The following is a 12234-nucleotide window of genomic DNA, read 5'->3' on the forward strand; positions in this document are numbered from 1 at the left end:
GTTGTTGATTTTACCATGATACATGATCCAAGTGGTCATTATACCAGCAATTCAAGCAAGAGCCACTGGATAGCAATCAGGAGTTGAAACTCTGTCCAGTTTTCTATTCTCTAACCCAGGTGTGCTGAGGTCAGTTAAAACACCCAGGCTGAAATCAATGACTTCAGAAAGGAGAAGGATTAAACCTAACCCCTTCTCTGGCCAACCATCACAAAATATGTGACAGCAACATGGAAAGAATGGCTTTTTGGTTTTCCTTCCCTCCAAAGAGGATGTACTTGACCCTTGCTCGGTGCCCCACCACAATGGTTGAGATCGGGAACTCAATGTGTTGGGATTTGCAAGCACAAACTGAAGCAAGACAGAGGTGCTTTGCCTTCAATGCTAGCCCCTGATGCCATCCCCCATCCTGGGTGCCCCCTCTAGCTCAACCTAATGGTGTGCAACTTTGATATCTTGCTTGACCTGAGAAGAGCTTCAAACCCCACATCCAGTCCATTGCCAATCCTATTTTAGCTTCTGATATATCACGTACCTCTGCCTCAATTGAATGTCTACATTGCTGAGACCCTTATGCATGACTCTATCATCTCAAGACTTGATTAATCCAATGCCTTCATCTACAGCCTCCTAAGCTTCACCTTTCATAGATTGCAACTTATCCGGAACTATGCCACCCACATTGTACCTTGTATAAATGCTTTCTTTCTTTCAATTATCCCTGCTCCCATCCTCCATTCTTGCAACCTTGTCTTATTATGTGTTCCCCTCCCTTTGCTCTACCGTTGGTAGCAGAGCCTTCAGCTATCTTGCCCCACATGCTCAAATTCTTCCTTAAAACATCTGCCTTGCTACGTCTTTTTTATATATTTCAAAATAAACTTTATTCATAAAATTTGTAAAGGTACATACAATGCAATTCAAGACACGCTTCAAACAATGCAATGCAGGTCATACAATTTGCAAAGATACATACAGTACAAATCAACAGTGCCGGTACAATCAATAATTACACACCATATATTGTAGATACAGTTCATGGCACCCTAGGGTGCCTCATTTCAGTACAGTCGTTACCAGTTACAGATACAGTACATTTTGTTACATTCATTGATCATTTTACATTCTGCCAGAGGGGGGTTTCCCTGATTCCAGCCCCTCAGTATACAATGGCGGGAGGGCTTTAAATGGTGGCCTTTCCCCATAAAGCCTTTGCGTAGGTCACACCTCGCTTCAGTGCATCCTACAGCACGAATTCCTGGACCTTGGAGTGTGCCAGTCGGCAACACTCGGTCGTGGACAGCTCCTTCAACTGGAAGACCAGCATGTTTTAGGCGGACCAAAAGGCCTCTTTCACCCAGTTGATGGTCTTCCAGCCACAGGTGATATCTGTCTAGGTGTGCGTCTGGTGGAACAGTCCGTAGAGCACAGAGTCCTGTGTTACCGAACGGTTTGGGATGAACCAGGACAGATACCAACGCTTCTCTCTCCACACCCTCTGCGCAAAGGGGCAGCCCATCGGGAGGTGGAAGACGATCTCCTGCCCACCACAGCTTTCTTTTCAGCCACAGCTCAGACACCTCCGCTAATTTCCCTCCTAGTCTTGTTCAGGTCTGACCCCCTGGCAGTGAAGCATCCTGAGATGTTTTGCTATGTAAAAGGCGTTGTATAAATTGTTGCTGTTGAACCTGTGTCTTACCACCTCATGATGCCTTCAATTGAGAGAAAATAATTGATTTTTACAAATCCATCATGCACCATAGTAAAGCTTCCCTACTTATAATTTTTCTTGGGCTGGGAGGATGTCATTGTACTTCTGCTTTGGTATTTTGAAGTGCTACAATTGTTTTTACAACATAAATTTAGGCCAATAAAACCGGCCACTGGGACAAAATCTGGAACACAATCAATTGCTTTGGTTTTACCACGTGGGCTTATAGAAATTCCCTTGAATAAGTCGGATCGTCTCCTAATGCACAATACAGCACTTGCAATGAATTATGTTGCTATATATTATTGTAAACAATTTTACAACACCAAGTTATAGTCCAGCAATTTTATTTTAAATTCACAAGCTTTCGGAGATTTTCTCCTTCCTCAGGCAAATGTTTCAAGATCTCCTTGAAGCCTACGCATTTATACATATTGAACAATAATAAATGGTGTTTACAGACTGCCTCTGCAACTGCCCGTTGCCAAGGCAATCACCGTGTTCAGACAGAGAGGTGTTACCTGCAGAACCTCCGAATACACATTCAATAAAAAAACAAACAGGGAAAAAAAAACAGAGAAAAAAAAACACAGAGAGAGGCAGAAACATCCGGAAGGCAGAGAGAGCCAGCAAATGACCCATTATATTAAAAACAGATAACATTTGTTCGCTGGTGGGGTAACGTGTAGCGTGACATGAACCCAAGATCCCGGTTGAGGCCGTCCTCATGGGTGCGGAACTTGGCTATCAATTTCTGCTCGACGATTTTGCGTTGTCGTGTGTCTCGAAGGCCGCCTTGGAGTACGCTTACCCGAAGGTCGGTGGATGAATGTCCATGACTGCTGAAGTGTTCCCCGACTGGGAGGGAACCCTCCTGTTTGGCGATTGTTGCGCGGTGTCCGTTCATCCGTTGTCGCAGCGTCTGCATGGTCTCGCCAATGCAGACGCTGCGACAACGGATGAACGGACACCGCGCAACAATCGCCAAACAGGAGGGTTCCCTCCCAGTCGGGGAACACTTCAGCAGTCATGGACATTCATCCACCGACCTTCGGGTAAGCGTACTCCAAGGCGGCCTTCGAGACACACGACAACGCAAAATCGTCGAGCAGAAATTGATAGCCAAGTTCCGCACCCATGAGGACGGCCTCAACCGGGATCTTGGGTTCATGTCACGCTACACGTTACCCCACCAGCGAACAAATGTTATCTGTTTTTAATATAATGGGTCATTTGCTGGCTCTCTCTGCCTTCCGGATGTTTCTGCCTCTCTCTGTGTTTTTTTTTTCTCTGTTTTTTTTTCCCTGTTTGTTTTTTTATTGAATGTGTATTCGGAGGTTCTGCAGGTAACACCTCTCTGTCTGAACACGGTGATTGCCTTGGCAACGGGCAGTTGCAGAGGCAGTCTGTAAACACCATTTATTATTGTTCAATATGTATAAATGCGTAGGCTTCAAGGAGATCTTGAAACATTTGCCTGAGGAAGGAGAAAATCTCCGAAAGCTTGTGAATTTAAAATAAAATTGCTGGACTATAACTTGGTGTTGTAAAATTGTTTACAATTGTCAACCCCAGTCCATCACCGGCATCTCCACATCATGGCTATATATTATGACCTCGGTAGGGGGCAGCACTCACAATGTACGCCTGCTGCCAAAGGTTCTGAAGAATCTCAGTTCCCCAGAAATGTAGCAACTTTAAACCAATTACCATTATTGCTTTCAAATTACGCTGGATACTTTAAAGCACGGTATATATGCACAAATTTAAAATGAAGGGGTTCTCTCAGCAGATGCTGCAAAAGGTCAATACGAAGAAGAAAGTTGATAAATGAGAGAACCTTGGACTCGTTTTGATAAAGTGGGTGTTTTGAAAGAAACTAAAATAATCACGATATGGATTCTGCGCTTGTTTCGATTTTCAACCACGGAATAATTGTGATCTGGTGATTTTTTTTTTGTTGTTGTTGTTATTTGTGTAAAAGCGTGCGGGGGTGGGGGGAGAATGCCGCAGAAATTTTAAAAATCAGTTTCTGAAATAAAAAAAACTGGCTCGTAGTCGGCAGGATTCGAACCTGCGCGGGGAGACCCCAATGGATTTCTAGTCCATCGCCTTAACCACTCGGCCACGACTACCGACAACAATGATACTTCGTTGCCATTTACTGTAGTAGCAGAACGTTGGTGGCGCAGTAATTGGAACGTTCGAAGGGGCTGCGTTCGGATTCCGGCACGCGAGCGCGAGTGTTACAATCGGTGCGAGGGGGTCATGCCAGGTTACAAGGACCCGCTCCCTCTCATTCATCTCGCCCGCGGACCTGCCGTCCGAGGAATCAGTTCGTGCCAAAATAGTATCTCCAACGTTTTTGCTTTTTGCTCGAGTATTTCGTTTGATTGTTTTCTTCCCCACCCCCAATTCGGTCATGCCTTGTCACCTGATTCAGTTTGTCGCATTTATCGAAGACTTTTTTTTGGTGTTTTTTTTTTGTGTGATTGTGAACTAGCCAAAAAAAAATCTTATCAAATAAATAAATAAAATGAGCCGCGTCCCCGGACATCAGTTTGCTGTCCGCACAGGTTACGCCATCCAGTGACCGAGGGTTGGCAAATACAGGTACAGGGGAGACACTTGTAAATTGATGTTTCACTATTTAATAGTTCCATTTTGATCACAACCTGTCTTTTATCATTTCACTGACTCAACGATCTTTCATTATTCGCCCTCGTCATAAATGATCATAACAACATCCCACGAAACCAATACAAAAGCCAAGAAATGCTTCGTGATGTTGCACCCAGTTCATTTCTGTTATCTTTTTTTCCTGTCGATAACAAAAAACATTTTTATGATAAATGGTTAGAATTAAAATTAATTATAATTAAACTGCAAACAAATGAATCCGAAAATAACTTTCCATATTTTGTCAAATTATGCTGCGGGTTTAAAGGTCTTTTTAAGTTTAATACCATGAAAACAAAGTTCAATTAAAAAGATGATAAAAGAGTTTCCCTGAAGGTTCGGTGAGTAAATGCATTTCCCAGTGTGGTACTGAGTCATGCAAATCAGGAAGATCCCTGATTCAGCCCCTGGCCTGAGCTGACTTAGCTCATTTCATTAGGGACAATGGAGGGGCACAATTGGCAACAGACCCCCGCCACTCACAGTCGAATAGTCTGCTGACACTCGCTGCCTGGTTTCACAAATAATTAGTAGCTACTTGGTTGGGGTATGAATAGGCTGCAAGCGTCTGTAAAACTGTAAGATGCTGCATCAGAAAGAAGAGAAAATTAGGGGGAAAAAAGTTAATGAAGATGGCAAAATAAAAACATGATTTTTTAAAGTTGCACTGCAATAAAAGGATGACTTACATTTATATAACACATTATTGTGTCTCAGAAATATCTCAAAGCGGTTCACATATAATTAATTACTTTGAAGGGCAGTGACTGTTGTTAGGTAGGAAGTACTCACTAGATTTATCATTAATACTGAATGGATGCGTGTAATTTAATAAAACCATTCAGTTATGGTTGAATGTCAATTATGTTCTGAGAGAAACACTTGTTTGGGGAGTGGGAATATCTTCCATTTTGATCAACAAGAGCAGATGCTATATTACAATAACAATCTTTTATATTATATATGGAATAATACTTGAGTATATTTGATTGGAGAGTACAACAACTGAGAGATTTAGATGATGTAAGTATTATAAATATCATGTGACCCCCCCCCCCCCAAGGATGTTAAAACACATTCTTACGTGCTTTTATATTTTACATATACATAAAGATTTATTTATGCACTTCGCCTTTTTTTTCAGCGTATTGAGGCTGTTGTGGCAGAGAATCGAGGCAGGGAGCTGCCCAGAGAGGAACAAGAACTGACTTCAGAGGCAGCAAGAGCCTGTGGAAGCTTGATCGTGATAGAATGGGAGCGGTGGCATGTACAGGGTTTGAGAAGAGGAGGAGTCTAGGTGAGTTAGATACACCACCATAATTGTCAGCATTTTCACAGGAAATATAACAGTACCCCTTGAAGAGGAGAGCTACCTCCACATAAAATCATTTTACAATGTAAATAAAAATAATGTAGTTTCACTTTGGATTCCTCTTTTATTTAAAGAGCTTAAATAATAAATTAGGTAGCTGGTCATGAACAGGCTACACCTATATAGAATGGAAGCTGGCTGTCACCCGCTCAGTCACTAGCTTGTACAAACAAAATGATACTGGTTTAAGAGAGTGAAAAGTATATTTAAACAAGAACGGGACTGTTACTACCCTGTGATATTCCAGCAGAAGATATCACTGTGTTACACCGTTACATTTAGCAGTTTGATTATTAAGATGTCTTGTGTATATTATTGATTTCTAGCTTTGGCTGCACATTAAGAGTGTGAACGGCTCACCAACACCACCTGAACACTAAGACATATTTCTGCCTTGAAACTATTTTTAAATTATTTGCCAGCTTTCTCCTTCCTCCACTCCTGAAGACGTTAGCTTCCGATGCCATATAGTGCCTTGGGTGCAGAACCCGAAGGCCATTCTTCATGTGTGAGCCTAGACCGTGAATGTTGGTAAACTATTCAACCATGGGGCTTATCACAGCCAGACTTGATCTTGTCTGCCTGACATCCATGTACACCCATCCTCCAACAGGGTCAGTGAATCATGATCAGGAACAGGAAACTTGGCTGATTATTGACTTCCTAGGCCATAGATGCTTAGGGCAATTGTAGCATCACCATTGCAGCCCTGGCTGAGATCTGCCAACTCGGCACAGAATCTCAGGGCTGGAACCTGCGATCTTTCCTCTCTGTATGAGTCATACAGATGTTGCTGGGTAAATGCACTGCTGAACCATGATGAGTACAGCATCAACCCGCTACAACACTGGGGAAGCTTACTTGCAGGAATTTTTCTAACACAGACAAAATCAGAATGCTTACCGGCAGAAGAATTGTGGAAATGTAAAAAGAAACCTTCCTGAGCGTCACAGTGTCTGGAGAAATTGGACTGCCAGATAAACAGAGAGTGCCCTGTTACCAGGAATACTGAATGACCTGAAGAAGATGGCACTGTTAAAGGTGGCATAATAAAGGTCCAACAAAGAAGCTCAGGTTGGATATCTGCCAACCAGGAGAAAGTGACTGCTGCTGAAAGAGAGGGGCAGTAATCTCTAACATCATGAGAGGTGCTCACTATCTCCATGGACTGCTCGAATTTTGGTAAGTTATTTTGTTAATATATAACATCATTCACTGCATGTAAATACTAGCCACATGTAATATATACCAACTTGTTATGATTTGCAGTATCATTTTATATAGTATATGGTATCAGGTTTGTTATTCTCCTATATATGCATTCCTTGGAAGATTCTCTTAAGGTACCACACAGGGCAATCGTAATTCATATGTTCATATATTCACAGATGTTTCACCAACATCCAATTGACAGCTGAATCCCCAGATGAAAAAGCTATTATCATGGCTGAAGAACTGAAGAAGATTGTTCAGGTCATTTGATGAAAGACAATAGGGTGGTACCAGACTGTGAAGGTCTAAGGGGTCTAACACGAACAGGAAGAAACACAAATGGGATCTCACTTCCATTCAGGATCCTTCATTCAAACATCTCACAGAAGGCTCATTCCAGGACACACCTAAAACATAGGAAGAGATACATCAGCAATGCAGATCGAGAATTGTGCCCCCATCCTGCCTCCCACACAGAACCAACAGAAGACTAGAATTAAGGAGCGATCCAAAGCATGGAATGATAGTTAGTTTTTACAGGGAAGGAGAAGGTAGAAAAGAAAAGTGGCTTTGAGAATGAGTTCCAAAGAGTAGAAGCACAGTAACTGAAGAATTGGCCTTCTATGGTAAAGAGGAGGGGACAAGTAATTATCTGTAGACAGTAACAGGGTTTTGTGGCTTGGATGTACGTCTGGAGAAGATTTCTCAAATAAGGGAGACCATGGAGGGATTTGAAAATGAGGATGAGCACCTTGAAGTCAATATCATGGGAGACAAGGAACAGGTGGAGTATGTCAAGGAAGGAGGCGACTTTGTGTAAGAGAGGATACAGGCCATGGAATTCTGGATTAACTGAAGTTTATGTAGAGTGGAGATGGTGAGTTTGGTGAGAATCGCATTAGAGAAATCAAATATTGAGGTGATGAAGGGGTGGCTTAGGGTTTCAGCAGCAGCGGAAGAGAGGTAGGGAACTAACGGGCAAAGTTCCAAAAGTGGAAGACTACAGTCTGAGTAACTGACCAGGTGCAGGATTAAACGGTCAGCTCAGGGTCAAGCAGAACTCTGAGGTTGTGCATCATTAGGTTCAATATGTGGCAGCAGTTGGGGAGGTTGATAAGTTGGTGCCAAGAACATGTAGGCTCTGGCAGGAATCAAGGACAGTGGCTTCACTTTTGCCCACATTGAGCTGAAGATAAATTTCAACATGACTTAATATCAGACAGGTAGTTGGAGGAAGGATCAATGTCCTTAGAGTTCACAGTGCTGAGATGACCCATGTTTGCAATTTATGTCACTGAGGGTTAGTAAGCAGATGATAAATAAGAGGGCACCAAAGATGAAGCCCCGGGGAAAAAGTGTTCAGAGAGGTGTAGTAACTGTGTTGCAGTAGACAGGAATGGAACCAAGAGGGAGTAGTTAGAAATTTAAATTATTTGCTGGTTTGTCTTTTTTTACGTTAAAAAGCAGACCGTGTATTTTGAACCTAAATTTGTTTGGCTGAATTAAATTGCTAATGGTTGGAACAATTTAAAATACAAGTTAATTTTGGTGTATTATCAAAGTCAGTTACACTTTAACCAGCTAACTCATTTGTCCAAAAACTTGTTACAGGGTGTGGATCTTAGCAGTCTCTAATGTAGTTTCATGTAGATTGGACCATTGGATTCTTGTTGAGCTTTGCAGTCCTTTAATATACTTTATTCGGATACTATAGATAACATGATCAATTGATTTTAATTTATCTTCATTATTCATTATGGGATCTTGCTGTGCACAATTTGACTGCTGCATTTCCCGACATTACAACAGTGACTACCCTTCATTGGCTGTAAGGTGCTTGGGACGTCCTGAGGTCATGAAGGGCGCTATAAAAATGCAAGTTCTTTCTTTCTTTATTGCTCGTCTGTTTGAGAAACCATCTTCCAGCCACCTCCTACACTAATTGGAAAGCATGAGTCATTCCTCAATTTGGTCTCACAAAGTCAGCAATTGAGATTTCCCAGGATGAAGGGTGTTGACACATGTTAGATTAAAAACTAGAGAGTGGCTCAGCTCAGAGCCTCTTCCAAAATTCTTGTGACTGAGAGAACTCATATTCAGTTTCCTACTTGAAAAATAAGGCACAAAAAGATTCACTGTTACATAAAATATTACAAGAAGACAAGACATGCTTTATTTGCCATTCAAAGATTTTCTGTTTATATCGAAAGAGGTTTCTTATTGAGAACAATCGACCATTTACGGACTTTTCTAATTGTACTTACACTCCTTTCTTATACTCCTTAGTATTTTACTGAATGTTTTATGCTTCGTTTAGTTTTGTAAATAAATATATTTATTGTTTTAGCCTATAAAACCTGATCTGTGTTTAATATCCATCAATCGGAAATGAGAGGAATTTTCCAAAATTTTTTTCCTTATTGGCCCTGGGTTTTTTGCCTCTCTCAGGAGATTACATGGCTGCAGTGGGGGATAGGATATATCTAGTCATGATGCTCCAGCCATCATGAGTGTGGGGCAGGCTTGATGGACCAGCTAGTCTTTTCCTGTTTGTCATTTTTAGGTGTTCGTATGAGTGTGGTAGCGCAGAGTGAGGCTACATTTAATCTGGTAACATATTACTACAAATAGGGCAGTTGTGAATCCTTGGGTAATGGAGCTCTACAAAAGCAGTTCATCAAAAAAGATACAGCTTCCAGATCTTAGGTTCACTTACAGGATCCACTGTGAAACCATTAAGAAAAAAAACAGGGATATAACAACTCAAAATTGTAACAGTTCTGTACTGCAACATCAGTGGTGGCCTCCACTGATGAGTCTGCTGAACACAATTGGATCTGTAGTCCACTAATAGAAGCAAGTTTTAGGAACAACTCTGATTACATTCTCCAAAGTTTGAAGGTACATGAAGTAAACTGAAAAATGTGAGCTTGGTGGAAAATTAAGCTGATTAAAGGTTTGTATTTATTACATCCTATGGAATCTTCAAGTAACCCAGATTTCAATGCTGGTTCTCCATTTTTGCGCCATGTCGTGTTCAGTGCACCACGTGGAGTGATGCTGAGCCATAGAGAACTGGCAGATCCCCAGGTCTGATTTCTAATATCAGCTGGGACAGCAGCGACAGTCCTTAAGATAGATGGGGTGGTTGGGGAGTGGTGGAAATGGGGGAGAAGCAAGGGTTCCTGCTACTCATTAGCTGTCCTCTTTTAACAGAAATTGGTAATAAACATACAATTCTTTCTTTTCTGCCTTATCTCTCCTCCTCTAAAGATAATGGCTCTTGGTAGGTACAATTCCAGGGATAGTGGTGACTCCTAAATATCTTTTTTAAAAAAAGACTTTGGGCTGGTCTGGTTTACATTTTAGAATTCCCAGAAAATCCAATCAAAGACTGGTCCATAAAGTGAAAAAATGTAAGTGTGACATATCGAAGTAAAATGCAGAACATGGCCTTTCTGCTATTGTGGGAGTGATTCAGTGGATAATGAGATTGATTGTATCACTTCACTGCCAGGGCTGAAATCGGCTAGTGTATGACAGGATCAATCGTGGATTCCTCTTTTCAGCACAAGACATCACCACATTTTACATTTACCCACTGAATCATAATAACGCACTTTTTAAAAATTCATTCTCAGGATGTGGGCATTGCTGGCAAGGCCAGCATTTATTGCCCATCCCCAGTTGCCCTGAGAAGGTGGTGGTGAGCCGGCCTTCTTGAACCACTGTAGGCCATGTGGTGAACAGTTTTGATACAACTGGGTGTTTTTTAAGAGTGCAGTTAAGAGTCAACCACATTGGAGTGGGACTGAAGTCACATATAGGCCAGACCAGGTAAGGACAGCAGGTTTCCTTCTCTAAAGGACATTAGTGAACCAGTTGGATTTTTACAACAATCCAAAAGAGTTACTTTTTCAGCCTTTTTTTTTAATACAGCTGAATTCAAATTCTTACATTGCCATGGTGAGTATCTGAATTTACATGCTCGAGATGAATAGTCCAGGACACTGGATTACTAGCCCAATAACATAACCATTACACTACAGTACCTTTTAAATAGAAGAGTCATGGTTTGCATTTTATCAAAAACTTTTACTTTGATTTGGCACCCTTAAGTTTTCGGACTTGATAGACCAGCTTTCTGAGCAAGCTGTCTGGGGAATTTCTAAAATGTAACCTGAACATCAAAAATCAATTTTTTTTAAAGTAAATCTTTCTCACTTATGTGAGTCGTAGCTTCTGTGGTGCTGCTTCCCACTTGGCATCACACCACGCTCCATGAGATAAAGGAGCTGCTGCCAATCTCCCTACATCCTGTGCTGGTGCGACCTGCTATTAGCTGCCACACATCTGTCACGGGTTTGGTATTTTACACTGTTCCTTTCAACCTGGTTGAAGTGAGACTCTGCCATGCCATTGAGACATAGAAAATGTGGCAACCCTATTTTTACTTCGGGTAAAATCAATCTATAATACAGGTTTGGATATTACATTGTAGGCCTCCTGTGCATCCCCGATTTCCTTTGAATCATCATTGGCCGCCGTGCCTTCATCTGTCGAGGCCCTAAGCTCTGGAATCCCCTCCCTAAACCTCACCGCCTCTCTCTCCTCCTTTAAGACACTCCTTAAAACCTACTTCTTTGCCTGGCCTAATATCTTCTAAAGAAAGGTCTTCGACCTGAAATGTTAACTCTGTTTCTTTCTCCACAGATGCTGCCTCACTTGCTGAGCTTTTCCAGCACTTTCTGTTTTTATTTGTAATATCTCATGTGGCTCAATGTCAAATTTTGTCTGATAATGCTCCCATTGAAGCACCTTGGGTTGTTTTACTACATGAAAGGCGCTTATATAAATGCAAGTTGTTGTTATGCAGCACTGACTATCTACTCTTCTGAGTTTATGACCCATGGTTTATTCTTTGCCCTTTCACACTTTTGAAAGAAACCCAACATTACTGATCTGCGATAAACAAGAAGCTGTTAACCAACAGACAGTGGGAGAGAGCTCATCCCAGGAGGCACTCCCGAGGCAGATGTCTGAACTTTAGCGCTCTTGGGTCACGCTCAGGGATTGGAAACCAGATGTGTTGCAGGAAGAAGTAAAAACAATGTTCTCCTGATTGACATTTGCGGCGGTTCCATTAGGAAGTTTCCTGCAAATCCTGTAAAACAATAAGGGGGTTTCAGGTGGAGGCGGGACTTCCGCTATCAAGTTGGCCGCACACTTAACAATTTGAAAACGCGCTTGCGGCGGGTTG

At 41.8% G+C, this 12234-nt stretch overlaps 1 non-coding gene across 1 annotated transcript; it reads right to left on the reverse strand.

Annotated features, from left to right (window-relative positions):
* Positions 1–3764: 3764 nt before the first annotated feature.
* Positions 3765–3846, reverse strand: trnas-aga (transfer RNA serine (anticodon AGA)). Its single transcript has one exon. It is a non-coding gene; the product is annotated as a tRNA-Ser (tRNA).
* Between the last annotated feature and the right edge of the window lie 8388 nt (positions 3847–12234).

This window comes from Heptranchias perlo, chromosome 23 (genome assembly GCF_035084215.1).
Source record: "Heptranchias perlo isolate sHepPer1 chromosome 23, sHepPer1.hap1, whole genome shotgun sequence".
NCBI classification, from domain to species: Eukaryota; Metazoa; Chordata; class Chondrichthyes; order Hexanchiformes; family Hexanchidae; genus Heptranchias; species Heptranchias perlo.